Raw genomic sequence first — 26693 nt, 5'->3', positions numbered from 1 at the left:
CAAGCTCCCGGCATCTCACTGTGAGCTCTCCCTTCTCTGTTCTCCATCCAGTTGTGGAATATCAAGCATTTCTTTATCCTAGTGCAATAGCTGATGCATAGGACTCAGTGGAGAGTACAGTGGGATATTTATTTTTGATCTGTTCCTATGTTCTTGAGTATTAATAACGCTGTGAAAACCTAGATGCTGGAAGGATTGGTACATAACACAGTCCAAGAATTTTGTCTGCCAAGCAATAGCACTTGGAAATAAACAGAGACAAAAAGTAATACAATATCCTGAAGAACAGCTTCAAAATGATGAAAGAGCAGCACCACAGGTGCACCTTTCATTTATTTTTATTATTGCTGCAAAAAACTGGCAGACTTTTATTGTCAATAAGCAAAATGGTTTGGCGTCTTACCTCTAATCCCTGGCTAACCTTAGATATGAGACTCCACAAAGGAAATGAGGAATTTGTGGGAAACCATTTTTTAATGGCAGGTGTTTGGTTGGAAATCAAGTTTGCTTTCTGGTAGTAGATAACTTGAATTCCTCTGTTATCATTCTTTGTCCTTTTCAGTCCTGTGTGTAGCCATGAAAGCTGGAAGCCCATGCTTCCCTAAGCACGGTTGCACCACGTAAACTATTAATTGGTCTAATGCCAACAGTGATCAAATTATTCCAAAGCAAACAGCCCGACTGTTGGTAAACCAAGTTTTCCACCCTCACATGAATATGGGCTTCTCCCGTCATGGAAACTCTTCAGCTATGGATGTCCTTAGCATTCCCTATGTTTGGCATGTGAAGTTTACATACCAGCTTCTGGCCTGTTGATGTATTTTGCACCAAAGTGTCAGGTGATGGAAGAACAATCTTTGGAGTGGAAAAAATGTGGAACTGCATAAGTTTATTGTATGTTCGTTTGCATAGCCTGCCTTTCAGATAAACCTTATCCCTGCAAGTGCACTGGTACTTGAAAAAGAGTCCTTGAATAACCTGCACAGAAGCTGAACCACCAGGGAGGTGCTACTTCGGAAAAGCAAGCAGAGGAAGGTACCTGAAGCAGAGCAGAGGAAACACTTCTGAAGTAAGCCCCTCCTCGTATTGTTCATATGTGTGTCCGTCCTGTCTCTGCAGCACAAGGAGCTGTTATTTCATTAGAGATAATATGGCTTGTACACATGAAAAAAGGCTACATTTCTCACTGGGTAAGACATACTTCTTTCTTGCTCACCTTACTGAAGTATGTGATTATTATCTTTGAAAAAGGTTTATTTCCTTCTACTCCCTTACTCTAGCCTATCAGCCATCTAGGCCAAAATATGTTTTACAAATATGTGATCATCTTATACAAATCAACACAATTCTATGCGCTTTGATATAGAGCTACGACTTAAGCCAGTGGAGGATTCAAGTCCCCGTATTTTATGTAACATAGATGAACCCCAAAATTTGTGATCAAAGAATAAATATTTCTAGGTATAGCATGTTTGCATTGCTACTCTTCAACATTAGTTATAGTCCTTTGCTGCAGTCACTTGTGCAAGACTTTGTGTTTATCTTTATGTACGTGGAGATAAGAGTTGCTCATCTTTTGCAAGACTTCAGGTATTGCATACAGACAAAAGTAGGAATCCACACTGACGTTAGTGCAAGTTTTGTAGTTCAACATGAAAAAACAGTCATCTTAAGACTACTGTTTGAACTCCTTTTGTGTCTAAGTCACCAGAAACTTCTGTTTCCAATAACAAAATCATGCTTTGAGAAGTCACAGTTCAGTGTAAATTATACCATGGCTATAGGAGTTGAGGAATCATCTTTGTTGCATTAAGTCTTTCTTGGAAATGTACGATAAAGCCAGAAGGAAAATGGGACCTATTTTAGCAATTTTTGGAGCACTTTAATTCCATTCTTGCTATATTATCTGTGAGAAGCTTTTTCTTTTTTAATTCTATAAAGTTCCATCACTATATTATCTAAAGCAGCTGAGTACTCAGATTATGTAAGTTGTACATAATAGGTTGTCTGTGAAACTTTGCTGGTTCCAGCTTTGGAAATTTCTATATTGCTCTTCTCTAGTGACTCAGCTAAAGATCTCCCATATGATCTAGGAGAATGTGTGGTAGGGTGGGATTTCCACCCTTTGAAAGAATATATCCTAGTCTTCAGGTATGACCACAGCTGCAGCCTTGCTCTCTCCCCACATCCCCTGGACTTTTCTGGGCAATCTTTAACCATTGATCAGTGAATGCATACTGTAGCTCCTGCCATGCATTTAAGATTTGTCTTTCTAGGAATATTTACCTCATGTTTTCAAAGAAAAAATCCACCTTTTGATTTGCACAGCAGGAGCATTTGCCTGTTGTACCAGATAGCAACCTCAATATGTACTTTCATGCTCTGTTTCTTCTAGAGGGTATTTTTGGCCCACAAGTGGTGTTTTAAGAATATTTCTACCAGTACTATTTTTATGACATGTCTCTTGTCATGGTGCATTGCTAACCATATGGCCAAGCACAGTATATGCAGCTACATGGCAAGGTTTACTGCCCAGCAGGCATCAGAAGCATTTACTTTGAATAGATGTGTATTGAGGAAGAAAACCATTCAGCTTCAAGGGTACAGGCTTAAGACTTTTATTTCTTCTTTTGGTTCTCCCTTGGTCTTAAATGAGGTTCAGCATCTCTCCCTTGGAATCTTGCTGCAATAACGTGGGCTCAGAGCAGCTGTTTTTACTTTGCCTTGCTGATGGCTGGCAGGAGATGAAATATGGAGGAGTAAATTCTGCCTGGCTGCTACAGGTTGCATCACAGAATCACTGACTGGTTGGTCTCTGAGAATTGTTACTGATAGCTAGATTTTATCTCGGTAGGGGTAAGAGATCATGAAACAGGATGACTCAAGGAATGACTAATGAAAGCTTTATGATGAAACTTCTGTCCTAAGGCATATCAACTGTGACCAAAAATTAAAATCAGGATGTTATTTGACAGTCTAGGGTGAGTGAGCAGATGCCCTGAGTCCAGCCTCTTGTAGAGATGTGTCTTCAATGTAAAATCCAGTAGCTCAGCTTGTGTCAATTAATGTCAGTGGAGAAAGGCACAAATCGTGAACTATGCCATTACCTCTCAAATGGCTTTGCCCCTATAGAGCTGGGCCATTTAATGAGCAGATGATATTGCCATTACTTTGTGTTTTTCTCTTTTGTAAGTAAATCACTCCAGTCAGATGTATACACACAGATGTGTACACACAGCTTTGTGTGTTCATGCAGAAATGTAGGCTCCAGGTCTCTCAGGAGCAGTTCCAGCTACTCAACTGGTAGCTGGATACAGATAATGTAGTCACTATCAGTACAGGTATCGTAATATTTAAGTGGGCCTCCTATGCAAATGTCATGGGGTGTCCCCCTGCCTGACTCTAGTTTATGCCTCTACCAAAACATCTTTCTTCAGCTCCTTGATCCCAGGCACTGGAATTTACAGTGTTTTACAAGTATCTTTGCTTTCCTTGTGACACCAATAGCTGCTCTACAATCCCAAACCATTAGTCACACACCTATGTCATTGTGGAGGTATCACCTCCCACTGTGATAGCAGTAGCTCAGTAAAATCACCTCCTGCCGTCTTCTGCCAATGGTCACATTTTCTCTACAATAACTGATTTCCTCATTTCTGCCGTAATGCATCTGTTCCCTGGAGAAGAACAAACTCCCCCTTTTGGGCAGGGTACAAATGAGGCAGGATTTGCTCGAGGTGTGGGGGGACAGGGTAGAAAGGGGACATTTGCAGGTTTTGCTCCGGGCAGTCAGGAGATAAGATGGGGATCAGGGAAGTCAGAGGTTTAGCTTTGGCTCTGATAATGATTTTCAGTGTGGCCCTTTGTGAGCTCTTTCATGTTTCTACCTCATTTTTCCCAATCCTAAAATGGAGTTCAAAATCATCACTTCTCTAACACCTCCCCCTCCACACACACACACACACACAGAGTTGTGAGGAGGTTTAATGTTTATCTCAGAGGCTTTGAACAGTATCGTATATACAGGCATTTAGACCCCAGAATGAGCTTTAGAAAAACATCAGTAAAGAAAACAGAATTTATATTTTAATCATACTAATCATAAATTTGGTATTGGAACAGAATAAGTGATTAACAAACTTGCAAAACACGCTTTATTTCATTGGCTTGAGCTGCTTTCTAGTTCTGTTTGTGTACGTCAGTGATGTTCAGTCTTTTTAAATGAGTCACAGAGCTGGAAGAACAAAAATATTTGATGGTAACATATAGCAGCAAAACAATTACCCTTTTTATTCTGACAGGCATTACAACCAGAATAGCAAGTTAGAGCTAGAGATCTAGGCTGGTAGTTTCTTTGCACATATCAGGGATTTTAGATCTGCTTGCAAGACAGTGAAACAGAACTGAAATGTCAGAAAAATTAAAAGATAAAACTAGATTGAAAATAAAAGCAAGCATGCCAGTTAGATACAACTATTTATATTTATAAAGGTGCTACTGTGTGAGTCCATGCAGTACTCTCACACAGCACAGCCTTGTCTAGCAGCTTTCTGTACCTTTATCCAGAGGAGACTCCTTTCCACCCTGCTTGCTGCATTGCACCACTGATTTAGTGAAGACATCATCCTCATAAGGATGCTCTTCTAACTCACCTCTGAAATCCGCTTGCTTTTCTCCTCTGACAATTAGGTTTAAATGTGCTGCAGTAAAGTACTCATCCTTAGCAGTCGTATGGCTTTTTAAGTGATAAACTGCATTAGCAAATTTCTTATTAGATAATCTATCAAATGAGGTCATACATAATTTTAGCAGTCTCATCTTGATTTATAGCATGATCACAGCAAATTATGCATACACAAACCAGCATGCTGGCTGTCAAAGGTATTTTTTTCTCTGCTAAAGAAACTATTTCCAGGCCAGCCTAGTGGCCTACTGGTAAGACTCTGCATCACCACCTTGCCCAATTTGCAGGACAGCCCTCAAGCTCACCCCTCACCTCTTATTGGGACTGACAAGAGTTGGAGGTGGCAGGCTAAATCCTTTCTTCGTACTTCACAGCAATAATCCTGACTGGTGTTTATTCCGACAGGTTTTCCGTACTCCCCTTAAGTAAAGACATAGGCTTGCTTGGAAGGGTAAGCTTCTGCACGGGGAAATGTGTCTGCAGGGTGCTGATCTGCTCCCTGGTTCCCTTCTGTGTTCCCAAGGGAATGCAAAGTGAATTCAGTGAATCATCAGGCAGCACTGCGTATCAGAGCCTGCTTCCCAGTCCGGGCTGCTCGGGCCAGCAGAGGCTTGGTCGCCTGTACTCCCTGGCACTGGAGGAGGCAGTGCTCCATCTCCTGCCATCTGCACTGGGAGCCATGGCACCTGCCTTGCTGCCAGCACACGCGAGGAATAGAGGGGGAAAGGGGAAGAATCTTCAGGAACAAACGCAATTTCTGAACAGCCCTTCGTCTAAAAGTAAATTGCTCCTGGGATCCAGAAGGGACACTATTCCTATCCTCTGGCTTCAAACTTCTGCAGATAACACTTCATCCATTGAGATCTACCTGTATCTACAATGAGGGGAGCTGCAACAAACGATCTGATCTTGCCTTTCTCTTCACCTTCTCTCACCTCCCATTGCTGTTTCTAGGGTTTAAGTTGTGCAAAGAGGTGAGAGTACATGTCAATGTGTCATCTGCATGGCTCTGAATAAGTTATATCTTTCCCACTGGACTTGTGGTCAAAGCCTGCCCATGAAGGACCAAGCATGATGGAACAAGATGTATTCCTCAGCATTCCAGGTAACTGTCCCTAAACAGTAAAATAAAAACTAAATGAAAATCTGAATAAAAATATCCCCAGAGAATGTAAGATCTTAGAGGCCTAACTATTACATGAAAACTTCTTGAAACAACTAGTACATAGATCTCCATGTTGTCTCCACAATAATATTCCTGGAGTGAGAGACTGGAAGAAGTCAAAATCATTTATCAAAATGAGCAAGCAAAGGGCATGCTTTCAGCGGATGGCACTGCTGTTTTGCACATGCTCTGGTAATTTTGCCTAATCCTACTGAATGAGCTTTTCATGCATATATATGTGTGTGTATGCATATCTGTCATGAGTAAAATCTATTGTATCCTCAGTTGACAAGCTGTGTTTGACAGATTGCAGCAGGGTTTGGGGAAAGAAATTCATGACCCAGGCTAAGAGTATGGGACTTCCCTCCAGAGTTCATCATCCAGATCAGCAGTAGCACTGCCTCCTCATGCTGGTACCAATATCAGCCCAGGGTCCCTCCTCTCTCCTACCCTCTTACCCCTGCCAGGGTGGCTGAAGGTGCAGCAGCGAGGATGATGAGAAGGAGCTTGTTTCTTCACAGTGCAGTTCTACAGTGAAAATTTGGCAAGTGATGGAGCTACCCAGGCTGTGCCAACCCTGCAGTGAGGCTGTGCCACAGGATGGAGAGGGGTGAACGGGCAGGAGCAGAGAGCTGGCTGCAGAATGGGTGCATGGAACCCCCCAACACCTGGAGATAAGTGCTGAGGGAGGGCAAGGGGCTCTGCAGTCACCCCCTCAGCACCACCCTGCAACCAGCAGCCTCTCCCCTGGGTCCGCACTGCAGGGGCACGTCCTGCTGAGCAGCACTGAGAGCAGAGCTGGGGCAGGGCACAAAGTCTCCTCCGGTGCAGTGGGCACTGCCAGCCCCCTGAGCAGCACTGAGAGCAGAGCTGGGGCAGGGCACAAAGTCTCCTTTGGTGCAGCGGGCACTGCCAGCCCCCTGAGCAGCACTGAGAGCAGAGCTGGGGCAGGGCACAAAGTCTCCTCCGGCGCAGCGGGCACTGGACAGGGACCCGCAGGCAGGCAGGGAAGCGGGCACAGCACCATCTCCCCCCTTCGCCTCTCCGGGGGTCCCCGGGGGAGCAGCTGTGTCACCCCCGGCTCCGTGGGGCGATGGGGCCCCCCCAGCAGCCCGGGTTGGCCGCTCCCGCTGCAGACCTGCCTCTGCAGAGGTGCTCGCAGCCATTGGCACGGGCGCTGCAGCGCCGGTTGCCTGGCAGCAGGAACGCGTCCTCTTGCCCATGACAAACATCATCTCTCTCCATCGACCCAGACCACCTCCCGATCCCAATCTCTGCCCGAGCCGGAAAGCTCAGCAAGGGGAAACGTAGCTGGCCGATCTGAGCTGAGAGAGCCCCGCTTATTGACGGGGATAGCGCAGGGGCGCCGGCACTGATCAGCCGCCCCACAGGTGAATTCATCCAGCAAAACTCCGTGTGCTCGGCCATTCAGCCCGGATTAGCACTAAGAGAACAAGCTTAAAGAAACACGTGCTAATTACATGAATATTTAGCTTTATACAAAACTGTCAGAGGAAAAGTAAGTGTGAAGCCAAACCCCGGGTCTGCCTTTTTGTGTCTGGGTTTTTGGGTCCCGCTGAAAACACACCAACGTGCTTGATGTGTTGAAAGAAGGCAAAGCATCGTGTCTGATCAGGAGCACAGCGTTGCTCTGGGTCTCTGTGCCTCACAAAGCATGTGCACCGTGTTTATCTGTGTGTGTGCCGCTGCATCCAGCTGCTGTGCTGTAGGAACTCTGCAGCTGATACCGCAGCAAGCGCAGGATGATGAATTTGAGAGACACAGAAATCACCAACTTCAGAGATATCCATCTTCCTTAAAAGAAAGCAAGCCATTATGAGTCAGGCAGATTATCTGCCAGCAGCCCACTGAAGAGAGCTGTCGTCTGCAGAGGGGTGGAGGGCGGGAGGATTCCTGATGAGCACAGCAAGGGTTGGCAATGGAAGGGGAGAACACAGCAGCTGCAGTCTCCAGGCCAGGGTGCCAGTGCTGTGCATGAAGTACATAGGAGAAAAAGTGGACTCTTTGCCCAGGGAACTGTGATGTCCTGCAAGGATGTGGATTTGGGCTGCTCAGGCTGTGGGAGAAGCTGGGTTTCATGGAAGTGCAAGGATGCCCAGTAGTGCTGAGCTCCACACCACCAGCTGACCACTGCCTTTGGGGTGGATTCCTCTATGCTGGGGTGCAGTGATTTGTAGAGACAGAGTACAATGAGACTCTCTCTCCCCCTGCCTGCAGGAAGGCTGAAATTGGCATGGCCTCAGTTATTTTCTCCGTCTACTTTGAAGATTTGTCTCGAGGAGGCTCAAGCTACATAAAAGCAGTCACACCAGGTGCAGAGGCAGCTCCCTTCTGATTTGACATGATCTGAAAATAAGTATTCTGCCAGCAAGGAGCTGCAGCTTCCTCCTCAGCAACATCAGCATCAGCCCACCACACTTAGAGCTGTGGCTCAAGGCAGCCAAAACCGGGGAAAATGAGAGGGGCAGGGAGGCACCTGGCAGAGGAGCACGGCTGCTCATCCATGTTCAGGTGAAGGAGAAAATCCTTGGTGGGGGATGCACGAGAGGAGCTGTGGCACAGGGATGGAGCTGTTGAGGTTGGAGGAGGGTAGGGAAGAAGGGCTGCTATTTAATTGCCAGCCCTGGTTCTATCAGCAAATAGGAGGCCGAGCTGTCACTGGTGTGCAAAGTAGCAGATGGCCTAATTGTGAGATTTCTCCCTTGCAAGAGCAAAATGCTATGCTGTTTTTAACATCTTTGCCTAGAGCTAGCTTCAGATACAACCAAGATATATCGTGCTAGAAATGTGCTCTAGTGATAATCAGGAGAAAACTGTGCTTGAAGTGAGATTTAAAAAATAATTATTATGGCCTACTGCTGTTAGTCACACATCCCAAAAGCTGATCTGGCTAAAAGAGCTTTCCAAAGCATCTTCTGCTCGACAGATCATCTGGAAATTATTCCATCATTGTGCCACCATGTCTTGCCTTATAACCCCCAGGACACTGTCTATGCATGCACAGCATTGCTTCCTTCTTCTTGGCAGAAAATACTTATCTCCAGCTTCTGACTTCTCTCATGCAGCTTCAGCAGGCTAGATGCAGTTTCTTGCCTTGGCCCTTTGGCTGGAGAGCACAGAGAGAGCTATGAGGCACGGCCACCTCATCTCTCCTTGGGTGCCTGTGGGAGCTTGGTGCTCTGCAGAGCTCCAGGCCTGCAGGCAGAGACAGCAGAGCCCGCCAGTGTCACACTAATATCAGGTGCTTGAAACTTTATATTGAAGGTGCAGGGTTGTTACTGGTGAGTCCTTATGGCAGGTGCATTTTGTCAGCTTCAGCTCTGACCTGAAATCAGGGGAGAGGGCAGCACTTCTCTCAGCTGGCTCAGGTTTGCAGAGAAAATTCTGCTAAGGACTTGTGTGGAGAGAAAACTTTCACTAACCTATAAATCTGCTTAATGTCACTATTCAGTAAGGGCAAAACCTAGAGCAAGGATCAGCTTGGAATGGAATCAAGTGAATGCTCTGTTTGAGGACAGCAGCCCTTGATGATTTTTTTGCAGGGCACTGACTATTTTTAAGGACTTTTGCCTGCTGTGTATAGCATGTGCTGTCTCTTTCTGACAGGCCTTTAAACTTTGTGATGTCTGTTGGGGTTTTCTGGTAATAAAAGGGCTTTAATGGGTTATCTGTAAGCTTTGTTTCTGAAGTATGGGGATGTATTAAATCTTCTTTAAATCTACCTTTCCTTTACTGTCCATCTTCAAAAGACTCTTATCCATGCAGTAGGTGCCTGTGCTGCAGCAGTCTGTCCTTCCCATCCTCTCCTCTGACTTTCTTCCTCTGTTTGCTCAGAAGTCTCCTGCTAAAAATCCCCCAGCTGTGACACACCAGCCCATCTCTCAGATCCCACTGATTTCATGTCTGTCTCTGCCTCCATGTAAATCTCCCAATCTTTCCCTTCAAGGTCCTCTGTAAGTTACTTTGCCTTTAATCTCATTCCTCCCACTCCTCCTCCTATTCTCCCAGTCATCTCTCTTTCTGCTCATTTTATCTTGTTCTTGGATGGTTCACTCTTGCTTTCTTTCTTCATACTCCTCAGGCACCTCAATCCATCTCCCATTTTCTGTTAGCCAAACACTTTTCTTCTTGTTCTGTCAACTCTACCTTAAAACCCTTTTTCTTCCTTGCTGGCACTAACACACCACATGCCCTCATGCAGAGTCATCTGAGCTGCTGTCCCACATGGTTTTCCTGGAGTGCATGTTCTTCACACCAGGAATTTTTGGTTCTACAGTGCACACCTCACTGATAGAAACACACAAAGGTCTTTTGAAGAACAGCAGTTGCTGGTAAGGAACCATGCATTATTAATCCCATTGCTTATATGACGCACAGAAAACCTTCTCTAGCTGGCTAGCAAGAGGAATCCTTTCTGTTGATGTGAAGGCACACTTTAAATGCTCCGACTAGGTAAATGCATAAAAATGAGTGCTATTTAAACCTAGAGCGATAAAACTTCCTATAGGTGGCAAAGGCATATGAGGGACATAAGAAGCAGCCTATTAGAAGAGGTTTGGGGTCTCACTTCAACATTGTTTTGCACTAGCACATCATCAGTGGCTGCATTCAAGTTGCCTTTAACATCTTTACATTCCTACACATGACAAATAATAGGGACTAGCTCCCACAGAGCAGAGGAAATACAGCAGCAAGTGTCTCTTGTCCATTTCTCAACTGTCATCAAATAGCTTTTATTCATGGCATAGCACAAGTGTCAGCCAACTGGCAAAGGCAGCCTATATTAAAAATGTTAGGGATTATTCATGTCAACAGACACAAGGGAGCTTTACTCGGTCAGAGGATCTGCACTAGCAATGGTATGAAAATGCAGCAGGTTCTCTACAGTAATCTCAAATCTGACTAACTTGAGAAGGAGGCCAGCAGCAGACTGCCATTTCCAAGTACAATTAAACAATTAATCTAGCACAGTTAGACGAGAGCTTGGATAGGTGAGAGGTTTAATGTGTGGTTAGATAGAAAAGGCTATACCAGAAGAATGTTATCTAGAAAGACCAAGGTGATACTTTAAAAAAGTGCTCAGATTGAAGAGGGTCTGGAGGTTGTGAGCTTATGGTGGCTCTTCAGGTTTGCTTCTGATTACCCAATTAGCTGTTAGGTCCTTAGCCTGTTTGATTGCAGGTATTTACTGCACTGTTTCAAATATAATCTCTGTGGGCCATGTGATTTGTGCTTTATGGACAAGAAGCAATTTGGAAATTGATTATTCTTTCTCCTTTTTAAAGGTTAAAATTTAACAGCCCTGTTTAACTGAAAATAATGTTTATTAAATGTTTGAGACTTTTAATGGGAAAAAAATTAAGATGGACACAAACAGTAAAATTGCTTATCTTCAAAAACATCATGTAACAGTGGAGGTTTCAGATGCCTCAACTATTAAGGGCCATTCCCTGACTGGCATTTTGAGTCACACTGTATTTGCAGAAGACTACTATATTCTGTCATCTTGCATTTTGAAATGGTTGCTTTTAAAACATATGGCCTGCTTCTTTTTCCCCTCGATTATTTTTGACTAGTTTAATTCTCTGAACTCCATGATGTTATGTGGATATGAAACAAGGAACAATTTAGGTGGAAAATAAAAATTAAGGCAAGTCATCATGAATAAGGTGACCTGATCTGCTCTGACACAGATCTATGTTCCACTTATGCTTTGGAAAACTTTGGATACTGTATTTTTGTCAAAACCTAATTTCTGTACAAATGTGTGATGCAGAAGAAACCCAACCAGCTAAACCCTGAGATGAATCCCATGGCATCTCCATGACAACATATAGATGCATAGTCTGCTATATACATCCTTACTGGCAGACTGCTCCTAGCTTTTTCCCACGCTGAGCTGAAAAGCAGACTGACCAACAGGCTGCAGAGGATGTTGCTGGGATATAATGTGGAAACTGAAGATCGTGTTTCATTCAGGGTAAACCAGAGGCAAATGGAGCAGCCTTACAGAAGAGGTGAGCCTTGCACCACAGCTTCCCTTGCTGAAGCTGCTTGGTCAAGTAAAGGAATGGGCACTGGCAGATCTCCACTGAGTCTGAAAATTCATGTGGAGGACCTTTGCAGGGATCTGAAAGTCTTGCCAAAAGCTTGTCAGTGTGACTTACAGGCATAATGAGATAAGAATGGAAGGTAATTTGGGTTAATAAGTTATCCTGAGAGGGTTGGTTTTTTTTCCTGCTCATGTAGAAGGAAAGGGGGAGCTGATCCAGTCCTCTCTCCCTGGTGAAGAACTCTGAACTCTGCGGCAAGAAGTTTCCTTTCTACTCCCTGGCAATGGTGTAGGAAAGCAGGGGCCAGTTCAGCGGCATGTTTCATGTCAAACACAACAGTGAATGTGGCCGTGTCATTTACTTGCCTCCCAGCAGAGTCAGGAGCTTGACTGTGGGGTCAGAGCCTGTCCCTAGGACTGCCCTGCAGGGCAGGGAGTGATCCCATGGCTGTCCTGCACCTGCCCTGGCACTGCTGCAACTCCAGGTGCGCTGGAGTTCCAGAAGCGCGGGAAGGACGCGGAGGCTGGGATAGCAGAGCAGCAATGGGTTCAGCAAATGCCCTCTCCTGGCTTTCTTCCTGGGCTGTCCTTCCCCCTGCTCCATCCTCCCGTGCCGGAGCAGGTGCCAGGACCCCACAGAAGGGCGAGCAGCTTGGCCCTGGCTGTGGCCGTGGCGGTGGCCGTGGCGCGCACCACGCTCCCGCGAAGCAGCTGAAGTGCTGTAATTTCACACTCCAGCTGACAGTGCAGGAACTCCTTCGCCTGCCTGTCCCCTGGCCCAGGGCTGGCCCTGGCTGCCACAGGCGCTCCCGGTGCAGCTGTATTAGTGTTTGCAGTGTTTGGGAAACATTCCTGCTGCAATCGGGGGAGTGTGTATATAACACCTAAGTAAAGCACAGTTGGCCCTTTCATACTTCTGACTTCTGGAGACGACTTTTGGACTCCTACAGTCTTCCAAGTAAGGCTCCTAGGGCACCTTTACCTCCGCTCTGCTGCTCAGCTTTCCAAGGAACAGAGATAGCAATATTGACCTTCTTAGCAGAGCACTTTCCCATTTTTTTATGAGATATGTTACATAAAAACTGATTGTCAGGTTTTGTTCAGCTGTAAAAAGTCCTTAACAGTGGGGCATGGTATGTTATCAGCCATAAAAAAGCCCTTATGTTGATCTTTAGCATTCAGGGATAGACCTTTGTTCTGCTTAGTAACTTATAATCTTTGGAGTGGTTTGGCCTGGGTTTGGTTGTGGGGTTTTTTTGCTGATTTCTGTATGCATACATATTGTGTACATATGGTTAACTTTTGCTTCTGCTAGGGCCAAAGATCGCTTGGTTTGGTTTAATGTACAGATGTCAGCTGGCATCTGTTGAGTGACTGGCCTGTGATCTGCCATTTACCACATTTCCTCTGAAATATAAGGGAAGTTAGTTTGCTAACAGACAAGAAACTGGGTAAAAACCCCACTGAATAAAGGATTATGATCCCCTAGAAATAATCCGCCTTGGCTTCAGCATCCACTCTATAAACGTTTCATGCTGACAGACGGAGCTTGTCCACTCATTGCACACAGCCCTTTCCTTTACCATAATGACACATATTTACATGTAGCCTCTGAAATAGAAAAGGAATTAATTTTTTTGTCCATAGGGCAGTTGAAGGCTTTCTCCCCATTCTGAACAGCATGGTGCAAGGGTGACAATGTTGAGAGTTCAGGGAAGATGGCATCTGGGCACAATGGCACCCAGGAGCCTTAGGTAGGCTCCTACTGAACAGCATCTCCAATGCAGTATCTAGCTGAGAATACCAAGAAGTTGCAGACAGACAAAAAGCCATCACAAATAACATTAGTTCAAAGTCACAATCATAGGGACAGCAAAACCAAGCCCTGAATAGTTCCCATGGCCTAATACTTCTTGTTCTGGGAAGCTATGTCTGGAAATGCCAAAGGGATGTACAAAATGTGGAGAAACCCTGGTGCTGGGCTAGGCGATACTGGAGCTCGCTGGCTACAGTCCTGGGAAGTGGCAGTAGTGGTGGGACAGCACTGACAACAGCAGTGATTGAGTTTAGGGTGTTAAACATTCTTTGTCTTAACAGATGACTGAAACAATTGGAGCTGGGCAGGCTCCCCGTCAGGCTCTTCAGGAATGTGAACCCAGCAGCACGGTGGTTCTGCTACGGACTAATCTTCCCATTCAGGCAGAGATCAGCTCGAAGGCAGCAACTTCCTTGGAGGGTAGAAGAGAGGCAGAAATAGAAGAGAGCCAAGCAGGCTCAGGTGTAGCTGGAGGAGCAGTGTGACCCCAAACAAAATCTGAGGGAGGGATTTTGGGCACTGTGCTTTCAAGAAAGACATAGAATTGCAAACAAAACCCCTTCTTTCTGGTTTGGCCTTGGTTGTAAAAGTTCAAGGACAAAGAGCTTTGTGCATTTGGTGTTAATCAAGAGTGAATGATATAAGGAATTAGCAACTCCATCAGCATTTTCATCCCAATGGAACCAACCCAGAATAACTCTCACCCCAAAATGATCGGGGCTGCATAGCTGATATGGGCTGAAAATAATAATGGTTTATGTATTTCTTAAGAAAAAGTTCTTATTTTAAAGATAGTTGAAGGCAGCAAAGAGTTGGATAGGCTATTATTTTCCAATCCAATTTTTAAGTCTTACTTAAAGAATGCTAATTTTAAATGAGATATTCTTCTGATCATTTCTACAATTGAAGGAATGTAAATTCAGATTCATAATGAATGCTTTTTTTTTCAATATTTGATTGCAGTAATCCAAATGATCCTATTTAATATCAAGGACAGAGTTGGTATCTATTTTTTGATAACTGCTTTGCATAGCATACTCCATACAGTTAAATTTTTTTGAGAACAGTTTTAGAAGACACAGCTCTTTGGTAGGACAGTCCTGGTTGGTGGCATGAACAGGCTTCTCCTGCAGAGCACCAGCCATGGTGCTAAAAGTTGCAGATTCCAGGTTCGTTGTCCCAATAATGTTTTACTGCTTTGTTCTAATCTCCAGCATCACCTGCTAGAACTTCTAAGAAAAAGATGTGATCGTTAACAACTTAACAACTGTCTTCTCTTTTTAACTTTCATTTTACCTTGTTGTCAGGTCTTACGTTGGTTGCAAACTTCCTACCCAGTCATACCCTCTGAAATCCGAAAACAACTTCCTTCAGCCTTGCAAGGTTCATTTGATTGGCTTCCCTTCTTCAAGGTGATGAATTTAAAACTCACAATCTTTGGAAATGAAATGAAATCTTCAGTTCTCAGGGCTGTATGTAGAAAATCCTTGGAAAACAGTTTTGGAGGGATTTTGACCATTGCACATCAGTCTGGTAAAATACCTTAGAGCAATGTAGGTTTTATACGGTAATTACCTGCACTTAGAGTCAAAGAGAAAGCATAAGAAAAGCTATTTGTTTCTGTGTCTAATATAAATAATCATCATTATTGACAGAATAGGGAAAAAGACAAAAAGCAGATGTCATAGATATGTTGGTGATAATGGGCTGCTCATAACAGGAATATTTCTGCGTGTTCCATGAGGTAATACATAAATATTTTAGTTGAGCAGAGTTTTAGGTCATACATAGCTTTCTTAAAATTTATAAAAGATCGAGAATCAGATTTTCAGAAAAGCAGCAGTTGACTGTAGTCCAGATGAGAAGCAGCTCTGTCCTTGTGACACCTTCAGGTATCCTGAGCTGAAAGTTACAGCTAGCCAAGGTCACATGGAGTTATAGGGCAGTGGTGTACCTGCTAGCCGCTACAGTGCCTTATCATGAATTATTACTGTTCAGATACTATGTTGCCTGCAGTTGGTAGACACTGAAAGAATTTTAAGAGGAACATAGTCAGAATTTCTCAGTATAACACCAGAAGCCAAGCATTTCACTTCTAACAGATTCACGGCTTCAGAAAAAATACCCACTCTGCCTTCATTCCCTTTTTAAATAAGGGCTAAGATTTGTGTCTCATGGGATGTTGTGAGATTAATTTTTTTCTTGTATATATAAACTGTTTTGAAGGTGGAAAGGTTCAAGGTTCAAGTTTCACTTCGCAGCAGCCTTGCATTTGCAGTACAAATGGAGCAGACCCCATCTCTCCTCAGAAAAGGACAAACAGCTTGGAACTCAAGTACTCTATCCAGCTAGAACAAATACAATTTTGCAGTCCATTGATTTCCATTTACAATGCCAAGTTTTATTTGATTTATTTTTTTAATATCTATATGCCACAACACCAACTTCCTTTCCCCCCTAACCCTTTTTAAATGAAGTGTGACTGGCACATGGTCCTCATTAGCTGAGATAGATTTTGGATAAGTTAAGGATCAGCAGACAGACAAAACAGGGCCATTTTGGGAAAGCCTTGATGATGCAGCCCAAAATTGTTTTCTCCTCATGTGAGAGATTTAGGATTTCTGAGTATTGTGGACTACTATGCATGCACTATGTAGGGGAGCCTCACACATACACAGATAGGGCCAGAGTTACACACCTGCATGCTAGGTGCTGTTTTTATGACTCTTAACAAATAATGGTAGCAAATGCATGCAGGAATTTCTGTCCTCCTGTGTGGCCCTCCCTGAACTCCGCTCTCTGCTACCCAGCACAGTGCTGCAAGGCATCAAGCCAGAATCTTCTTGGTGTTGAAAGGCAGGTGCTGAGAGTGGATGTTTGCTTGGGATCTTCTCCACAGAGCCTGCTTTGGGGCCCTTACACCGACTGGGCACGCACCCTTCCAGCTTCCCTTCAGCTGCTCTGTGGGCTGCTGTGGCTGTGACCGTGCCCGAACAGTGCCTGCCACTACTGAGTGAGCAGAGGAGCCCGAGGCAGGAGGTACAGGTGGAGGTGTCTCACCCAGAGAAAGCAAGCTGCTGCTGCTGCCACAGGTACTGGGAGAGCTGGGGATGGCACACAGGGAGGAGGGAGAGGCAGTAGCTACTGTCAAGGGGAACCATGCACTAATACCCTCTAAACTGTTGGAAGCAGGAGTTCTGGCTGATAATAGAGAATATGCACAATATTTATGGGTTACAAAGAGAATTTGACCTATCAGTGAATTGAATATGGGGAAACTTGCATTGTCACTGCTCACTCTGACTGGTGCTTATGGGTGAATGGAAGATCAGACTGTCAGGCTGTCAGCTCCTATGAGTCCTAACTTTTCCCTGAAAGGGAGATGGTCATTTTCCCAACAACGGCCCCAGCTCTTTCAGTTACAGCCAGTCAAGTCCCATGACATCAAATATTAATCTGGCACAGAACTTGGGCTGTCCAAGTACATTTTATAACCAACAGCATATCAAATCCTTTGGACCTGATGACATTCGCTCCTTTGTTGTCACATCAGTCAGTCACTTTAACCCAGATTCTCAGTCAATTCAAAGGAAAGAGAGTGGCACTTCAGAGAACTGACTACTGCAAAAGTACTTTAAAAAAATGAACAGAAGGAAGGGCTGAACCTCGTCACAAAAGATCCCACCATAAAATCAGGAGAGCGCACAAGAAGCCTTAGATGACCTCGCAGCAAGAGGCTGTGTTACTGTCTTGGGTACAGCTTCTCTGCAGGGGCAGGCCTTGGATCATCCCAAATCTTGTCTTTGGGCTCCCAGTTACCTAAGAGCCCTGGGCCTGATCTTTTTGCATAACAGCATTTATGTTCACTTTATAACAGAATTTCTCTCTGTATAACAGACATTTCTAATACTGTGAAAGCAAACAAAGCTTGGAAATCAGATTTCCCAGGTGGAGCATGGGAACACAGGGCCAAGGCACTGGTCTCTTCCTTGCCTGAACATGACACGTCTGACGTGGCACAGAAATGCTACCTCCAGAAGAACTCTGTGTCAGCTTCTGCCTATGCTTTCTCTAGCATTCAGAATTGGCACAATGCTTCGATCCATTTCTAGTTTTGCAAGGAAAAAACAACTCTTAAGACAGTTAGCAGAGGGCTGAGCTTACAAGCATAGCACATTAACAAAACCATTCCAGTGAGCTGGGGGAGGGGGCAGGAAATGACAAAAATGAAAAGAATTTTGCTCTTCTCTACACAAGCCTAGAGACAGCCAGCGAAAATTATAACTTGACCCTAACTTATTCAAAGGAGGCTAAGAAATAAAATTTAGGCTCAAGAAGATTCCTTTCTAATAACTTGAACCAAAAGCTAAAGCTCATTAACATATGAGGACTGGAGGGTTCAGAGAAATAGCTGGAAATTGCATGCCTAAAGTCTTGGAAGAAAATATAGGAACTCACTTAATCCCTTAATTTGGTAATATACCTGGCATGCCTCAAGAAAGGGAAGGTATTGATATTGGCTCTACTCCTGACCTTGTCATGTGCAGAATAGATGGCTCAGGGGACAGGTAAGGAATACAAGGCAACTTTTTAAATGGTCAGAGGGATTCTGCGATGAAGTTTTCTTTCAGAAGGTGTTTTGAGTGAGTTGGAATGGGAGAAAGGATCAGAAGCCCAACATGATTGTTCTTAGATGCAGAATCACCTGTTAGATGATGGTTAGAGGCATAAGCTACCCCAGCTATGCACAACAGTGTGCCTTAGGGTGTTCTCTGAAAACTGGTAAGAGCCTTTGGTATTTCCAAAGTTGGGTACAAGTATCTGAGCCTGAGCTGTTTATATTTAAGAACAAAAAGTTAGAAAATAAAGAAGAAGGAGACCTAAACATGTTGGTTAAGGATGTCTCAGAGAGCTCCAAGCATCATGTGAAAAGCCACTTCTATGGCAATAGAGTAACAAAACCAAATGCATTGCTAAGGCTTAAAAGTAATTACTGTCTGGAACCATTGATAATCTTATGCCTGTTCTAGCAAGTGTTTGAACATGCATGTGGACACATACACACCCCCACAGCCCATCTTAGTTGCTGGTTCCCTTTGGGACAGCTTCAGCTGCAAGGACAAAGGCAAAACAAGCCCAGGGATGGGAAGGCCCTCTCAGTCCTTGATATTTTCCTTACAGGAGTTTCAGCATAGCAGTCAGTGCAGCAGTTATTCTGCAAAGGGAGAGCTCTGGTCTAGTGCTGTCAGTCTCACACCCGCTGTTCGTGAACACCTACATTCCATTCAAAAATAGAATCGTAAGACCTGTGAATACAAATGGGCAGAAATTTTACTATTTAAAGGCAACTTCTGGAGAAACTGTGTCATATATGTAGTCTTTCTAAAAAGCAAACAGCACACATGATTACTTGTTCTGCAACCTCTGCTTTCTGTGTCCAGGCACTAGATGGATGAAACTCACATCCTGTATGAGACTACCCCTTGCCCCAGCTGCCTGCCTCCTGCCATGCTCCACTTCACTACTGCTTAGGCAAAAGTGTGGCCAAAGTTGGGAAAGGACTGGAAATCACATGGGTTTGCAGCTGGCAGCCTTAAAGGTTGCCTGAGTGATCAAGACTGGTGGCTTGGGGATGAGCAACAGGAAGTGCAGGAGGTGTGCTGGCTGCCTCCAAGGGATGCTACAACGAAGAAGCAGGCAGAGGGACAACACTGAGGACCAATGCCACCCAGCCCACAGCACAGATTTCTCAAGCTCTGGTAGCTTCAGACAAGTGAGATGCAGAATGTCACATGAATGTCATGACAGGAGTCATGGAGGTGTGAGGGGAGCGGAGGGAGGGCAGGATGATGCAGGATGACAGTGGAGGCACTAGGCTGGGTCTGTGTGTCCCATTCAGAGGTTCAGGTGTTCCCTCCACTAACCCTTTGCTCAGTGTGTGTTGGCCAGTTTTAGTGGGTGTTTGCACAGTTCTCAGCTTTCTGAACAAGTGAGATGACTCCCACTCCTGCATTCCTGATATTTAAGGGGGAAAGCAGGGTGTTTGAACAGGAATGAAGACATCAATACTTGATACCCCTTTTGCCAGGTAAGCCAAGAGCATGAATGGGATGTTCTGACAGTCTCTAGGCATTCAATATCTCTGCTTTGACTTACACCAGCTCTGAGTTGCTGTCAGAAAAACCATTAGCAGCTTACATCCAGACATTAAGCCAAATCCTGGCTCCAGTGAGGCCAGTCATAAAACTCAAATTGATTTCAGCAGCAATAGAAATTAGTCTCCTAGGCAGTGGTCAAGAGGGAGGAGCTGGATGGCAGTTTGCTATTACCCAACAATGCAAGTTTACATTAAATTCACCCAAGGTTGTGATATATTAAAAAACTGGTGCGTGAGTGTGCATACAGCACCAGGGCATGGCAGTACAGCACTAGGAGACCTAGTGCTGGCAGCTACTGAAGGTGATTTCCAAACTTTCCTGCAAGTACAGATTACTATTATAGGAATTGAGAGACATGGACATCCTGGCTCCCAGCTGTGCATGACTGACAGTGTCTTGCCTATCTCATATCACTTAGTGCTGAAAATTTGATCATTTAATTACTCAGTCAGACAGAAATATTAAATGGTATTTCAGAATTCTTTATTATGGTATATGCTTTCCAGTAACTGCCTCACTTGTTCTCCGATAGCAGTGGGGGACAAAACCTCCCCCTGGGTTTTTACTGCCTGTAAGAGGAAATACCTCTTAAAAAGAGATTTTCTTTAGCTATTTTCTGTTTCTGGCTGCATTATTCTGTTTCTGGTCTCAAGAAATTGTGCAACTCACTGTGGATGCTCTTCAATGTCCATTTAGATTTTCCCCTTACTTTTAAGGAAATGCTTATGGACCATATTTTTTTATTTCCTCTTTGCTTTTCATTTCTACATAATTTCCCATTGTGACTTTTAAAATGCATTATTTTCAGATTCCATTTTGCACACATATGAAATAAGTTTCATTTTGATCTATTCTAGATCTAAATTTTACATTCACCATTAATCTTAACTGTTTCCTCTTAGACTGCATAAAATAATCTGCAATTCAGAGTTCTGTCTGCTGTCCTGTGGTAATTCAAGTTTTAGATTTATTATATTTGCCAACAGTAAATACTGTATCCATTTTTAGAGAATGATCCAATCTGCTTGTATTTCCTGATCCTTCTTCTCATTCCTTTGTTGTGATACGCTTTTTGCCTCTTAATTGTTTCCATATGAAATGGCCTCAGTCAGAGTGGCTGCGATGAATAACATCCATTTCAAACTTGCAGGGTTTTGATCACAGCAGATAACCATGAGCTGGTTGCTCCCTGCCTTCAGTAGCACTCCTTAAGGACAAGTAATAAGTTCTGCAGCATTGGTAAGTGAAAAACACAGAAGACCAAACATTGCAGGCAAAAGGGAGCTTGGTTAATGTGATTTCTGCCCTTTTAGCCAATACTTGATCCCATTTTTAAGTTCTCAATAGACATGAAATTTTATTTTTAGTATGGCTGAATAGCTTTAGGAACCAGCTTTGGTTCTCTCCCATTAACTGTGTTTAGAATGTCTTTTTTTCTAATAACTTGGGGGGTCGCTTTTATGTTTTATGTACTGAGGCTGCTTTATTGAAGTATAAATCTGAGCCCCTTCAATGAGGCAGAAAGCTCTGCTAGTTTTTCTGCATTTCATGGCTCAGTACAGGGCTGGATGCACTACATTGGGAGGTGTGAAGGAGCATCCTGGAAGAGATGGAAGCTAAATATATTCTGCTACAAGATTTCTTCCATTCCACTCTCCACCCCCAGATCCCAGAGACTACAATGGCTTATGCAGGGTTTTACATATGCAGCTAATGGTGGAGGGAGGAGAATTCCCACGGATAGAGCTTTAGCCCAGTACCAGCACAGCACACAGCCTTGAAGTGGTGCTGGGGTGGATTCTGAGGAAAAGCCTCCCATCGTTGCTTCAAGGAGAGGTTCTACACAATTATTTTTAGGAAAGGATTCCTGGGTAGAAGGACATCCTTTCCTACAGCTTTGATATAGGCCTCTGGGCAAGGTGGAGAGAGGATGGGATTTCATCTAGACTCCTTGCACTTAGTGTTTGCTCTTACTTAGCTCCAAGGAGGCTCCTGGTCTGGGGAGTTTATTTTGTTTCAAGCCACCCTCTGATGGTCAGCTCTGTGTGTGCCTCACACAGCTTGCAAAGCTGAAATGCTGTGGTCCTCCCAAGGCCAGGTGCCTGTCCATCTCTTTCCATCTGTTACAAGAGCATTGCCTTGTATGTAAAGAGCCCAACTCCATAAAAATACAAAAGAGCAAATAAGAGTTTCCTCTCATTTGTCCCTGATTTTATGCTTATGTAATTCCACTAATTTCATTTCCATGAGAACAAAACCAGACCTCTAGTCTCTTGATAGAAATTATTTTACAGGGCTGTTATCCAAACCAGAAGGCCAAGCTGGAGACTGCTTCTCATGCACAAACCACGACAGCAGAAGTGACATGCAAAGTGGTTACTTTAGTCTCACTCCATGCCTTCATGCACGTTTATTTATGTTGAGTGTAGTGGGATGGGGGCAGAGAACAACAGCCAAGCAGCCTTCCCTTTTCTGCATATGATTGTCTAGCTCATTGGTTTTATCTCCAGGTACACAAAAGGAAATGAAACCACTATAAAAGATACCTGCGAGCTGTAAACTCTGAGGGGAAGAAATTACCGTCGGTTTGTCAGGTTTGTAAGTGAATTACTTATTTATGTAGTTCAATTGATTTAATGTTAATCACAGACGAAAGACACAAGTTAAACAAGTTTGCTTTGCAAACACACACAGTGCCCTCTAATTCACTTGAGAATGGGTCAACTTGAAATTGCGCCTGGACAGCCACAGATAATTGAGCGGAGGAGCAGAAATGAGGATCAAATGAAAGCAACCCAAATTGCTTTTAAAAGTTTCAAATGAGTATGCTGCTGGAAGTGCTATAAAAGATAACACAAAAGAGCCAGCTAAAAATCGTGGCTCAAGCTCAATTTTTTGCAAGTAATCATAAATCTTCAGCAGCTTTGTGTTCGTCTAGGGGCACTGGACAAGTGAAAAAAGGTTGACCTCATCATCATGTGAAGTTTCCTATTCCTGTCCTAAGTTGTCATTGGTAAAAGCCTGCAGCAAAAATTCCAGTTGTAAACAGTGATGTACTGCCAGTGTTTCAGCAAGGGTAGCCCACATTTTTTCCTCTCTGCAGCTGTAGCACAGCTTGTGCGTAAGGGGCTCCATGGCTCTAGAGCAGAGGGATGCAGACCAGCCCTCCCAGCCCTCCTTTCGTTTGCTTGTCTGGTGAAACATAAAAAAATGCCTTTCTCAGGTGTAACTAAAGAGGGAGATGCTGTAATTTGGCAAATGGACTTTGAGAGTCACAAGGTCCTGCTTGCGTGGAGCTGCTCATGGAAATAGGAGCGAAAAGCCCTTACCCTCTCTCGCACCCCTCCAGCTGCACAGCACAAAGATGTGTCTGTAGGTTTTGCACCCTCGTGACACATTCTCAGAACTTGTGGCACTTGTCCATACCATCCTGCTGGGAGAGAGGCTTGATTTTTGGGTGGCTGACTGAGGGCCACATGAGTGCTGTTGCAGCCCTTCCAGCAAGCTGATATTCCTGAAATGTGGGGTGAAATTCAGCTCATCCAAACAGCTGTGGGTTAGACTTTGCTGCAAAGCTGAAGGACGTGATGCAGCAGAACAATTAGTTCCCTTCCAACATCTGCCAAAGGCAGAAGGCACGTGCCTTAGCATGCAGCTCCCACTCTTACTTGTGGGATGGCTCCCTCAAATTTAGTTTTAAAAACATGGGGATTGGTGACTACTTATTAGCTGTCTCGCTACCTGCCCGACAGTTTTCCTTGATGCAATTAAAAATGTCTCCAGAATGTATAATAAGAGTCAACTGAATTTTTAAAGCATTGTACAGACGATGTACACGATGTGGAAAAATACACTTGGGATCTGGTAGCCCATGACTGAAACAGACAAAAAAAAAAAGCTCTGGGTAAAGAAAATCAAGAAGAAGAAGAAAAAAAAGAACTTTGGAGAGAATTTCAGGGAGTAACCTTCCTTTGAAATGTGGCTGTGTCTTCAAGCTGGCGTCTTGGAGAACCTTGAAAATGTTTGTCTTTTTTTTTCTGCTTTATATCCTTAAAAATACCCCACTCATTTTTTCTTCCCCTCAGGCCTAGTCAATATTGTCATTAAGCAACCAAAGCACCTCTTCTAAACAATTGGAAAAAATGTGCTTGTAAAACTGTGCAAATACCTGTTTCCAAAAATAACTAAAACTGCTGTGGTTTCAGGGACATAAGTGATGCATTTTGAAAAAGGACTAAATGTTTATTTACACAAGAGAGCATGCTAGCTCTGGTCTACTGAGAAAATAATGGGCATTAAACCCTATACAGCATACAGTCCAGTGAATCAAAAGTAGATTAAAGTGGTTTAGTGATCTACCTTTTCTTTCTATGAAAAACAACTCACTTTGAGGATGAGCAAAAGAATAACTATTTTGTTAAAAACGTATTGATTTAAAAACTCTTAGGACTTCTTTTACATAATGAAAGATAATGAGAGGCACAGCAAGAAGCAGGTTTATTGTGCCCTATAGAAAAGTACCAATCCAAAGGTGATTGTCAGCTCCTTAACTTGGTCTTCTCTGTGTCATCGAGTTGATGTAATGAGGGTTTAGTACCATCCTACCCAGCCAGTGGTGGATTTCCTTCGAGGCAAAGGATGTTCCCAGAGGTAACAAAGCTGCCCCATGCCCCACCTGTCTTCATTGCCCAGCAAAGGAGATGGCACGAGAGGGAAGAGGCAAAGAGATGCAGCCTGAGCAGGGAGGGCTGTGATACTTGCCTGCTCAAGCAGCTTGCACTAATTTGAGCAGCTCAAAGGTCACGACTATTTATGCAGATAAAAGGTCAATGGCAAGCTGGCATGTGGCTGCAGGCTATCTTGGTACGCACTTCACCCGGGGCACTGGTGCAGGCTTCTGATTCACAGTTTGTCTTTCTGCATGAACTTTCAGGCCAAGCTTTGGCTGGGAAAAAAAAATCTCTGCCATGGGAGTTGACACGGTTAGGATCCAGATGCAATTTTTTTTGTGGCTCAGGCTCATCTGTCGAAAAATCAAACCTCTGAATCATTATTTATAAAAGCAGCCAAATTCTGAACTGTTTGCTCAGTATTTAATCGGCCCTTGTGTTGGACAAACCCTTCTGAAAGCATGACTGAGTGCAGATAGAGGAAAAAGTGAATAAGATGCTCAGGATGTGACCTGCTGAAAGAAAGCCAGTGAAAAGCCTACTGAATTCAACAGGGGTGGATTCTTCAGCTGTCAGTGTGTGTGGACATAAATCTCTTTAAACATGCAGGATCTTAGAGCACAAGACTAAATGACAGGGTTTGAATTTCCAGAGCAGTTTCAACTTAGGTGAAACAATACCTGTTTGGGTGAAAAAAGGGAAGCAGATATACTATGTTAACCTAGTCAGATTCTACACTGTTTTTCAGATTTTCAGTCAGTAAGTGCTTCACCCTTTGCTGTGGTGAAAATTAAAATATATTTTAACTTTCCGTTCCAGCAGCTTTTGACTTTTGCTGTAAATCAGTCCCATATGCCCTGGTCCCCAGTAGGAAGTATACAAAATATTTTGTGACATTTAATTACTCAAAAAAAAAAAAAAGGTAATGGGAAAGCATCATTACATTGATTTGTTTTTCATCACAGAGGTATTTGGCACCATGCCCTAATTAAGGCTGCAGCAGTCACTCTATTATAAGCAGTGCTTTGCCTATTATTCTGTCATTTTTGTTTGTTAATAAAGAAAAAATTATTAGGATGAAAACCTTCCATGTAGAAAGCCACCAAAACTAAGAGTCTTCAGATCCAGAAAAGCATATTTTTCCTCTGTTTATTCCTGTCAAAATAGAGAATTACCAAGTACTTCCTGGACCACTGTCTTACTAGATCTTCACACGAGGGGAAGTTTAAGCAGTTGCCTTGGATACATTTTGTCAAGTTGTGATGATAGTAACTGGGTGGTGCTGGTCACAGACCAAGGCTGCTGCCCCACGGGTGGGAGAGCTGGTAACTCTTGATGACTTTCTCTTGCAGCTCGTCGAAGGAAAGAAAAGGAAGCCTTTGCAGAATCTGAAGATATTGGAATACATTCTGCAATTCCCTGGACTTTATGCTGCCTCTTGTAAGTGTTACGATATTATTTCCAGTCCCTGGAAAACAGAACTGTACTAAAGATGATGACTGTGGGATTTCTGTTATCTTGGAGTAAATGTGGGGTTTATGCTTTCCCTCCTATTAATGTATTTTAGAAAAAGAAACAGAAAAAGCAAGATGTTGCCCAGAGTTAGTGTGAGGGCCATCTATTCTTGTACTTCAAGAACATGGTTTAGAAATGGGATCTCTTACTGCCTCTGCCCTGGCAGCATTCTCATCTTCCAGAATGACACACTGGTGAGATGAAGACCTAGAGCTAGGTTTTCCTCATAGAAGCACAGAAAACACTGCAGGTTTATGGACAATGTTCCACCAGAAATCCCCATAAAATGGAAGCTGTTGTCTATCTCTTAAAAAAAAAATTGTGAGTACCATTGACCTTTTAAAATCCTAGTCTAGAGCCTATGATTAGATATTGTGCCTTCCTCTGGCCTCCCAGTTTTATGAGTGCACCTATCTGCATTTTTGGACTCTTCTGTCTTGTTTTGTGTTAGTGAAGGGTTGCAATATATTAAAGAGTCAGTTTTAGGTCACCTGAATCAGCTGTACAACATCTAGCCTCAATGAGGGGACAGTGTAATCCCAACAACAGAGCTCTGTATCCACTGCCTGCAAACCTGCCTGGCTTCTCAGGTGGGTCTGGTACTCCATGGAA

General features: G+C 43.8%; 1 long non-coding RNA gene across 1 annotated transcript; it reads left to right on the top strand.

The window, feature by feature from the left end:
- On the top strand, positions 1 to 25986 carry LOC116994805. The gene is made up of 7 exons (XR_004417577.1): positions 1 to 1069; positions 5639 to 5789; positions 15046 to 15150; positions 16638 to 16830; positions 21047 to 21135; positions 22407 to 22490; positions 25919 to 25986. It is a non-coding gene; the product is annotated as an uncharacterized LOC116994805 (long non-coding RNA).
- The last annotated feature ends 707 nt before the right edge of the window (positions 25987 to 26693 follow it).

The sequence above is a fragment of the Catharus ustulatus genome, chromosome 3, assembly GCF_009819885.2.
Source record: "Catharus ustulatus isolate bCatUst1 chromosome 3, bCatUst1.pri.v2, whole genome shotgun sequence".
Taxonomy (NCBI): domain Eukaryota; kingdom Metazoa; phylum Chordata; class Aves; order Passeriformes; family Turdidae; genus Catharus; species Catharus ustulatus.
Note: the sequence above shows the minus strand (reverse complement) of the source record. Positions and strands in the feature narration are given on the sequence as shown.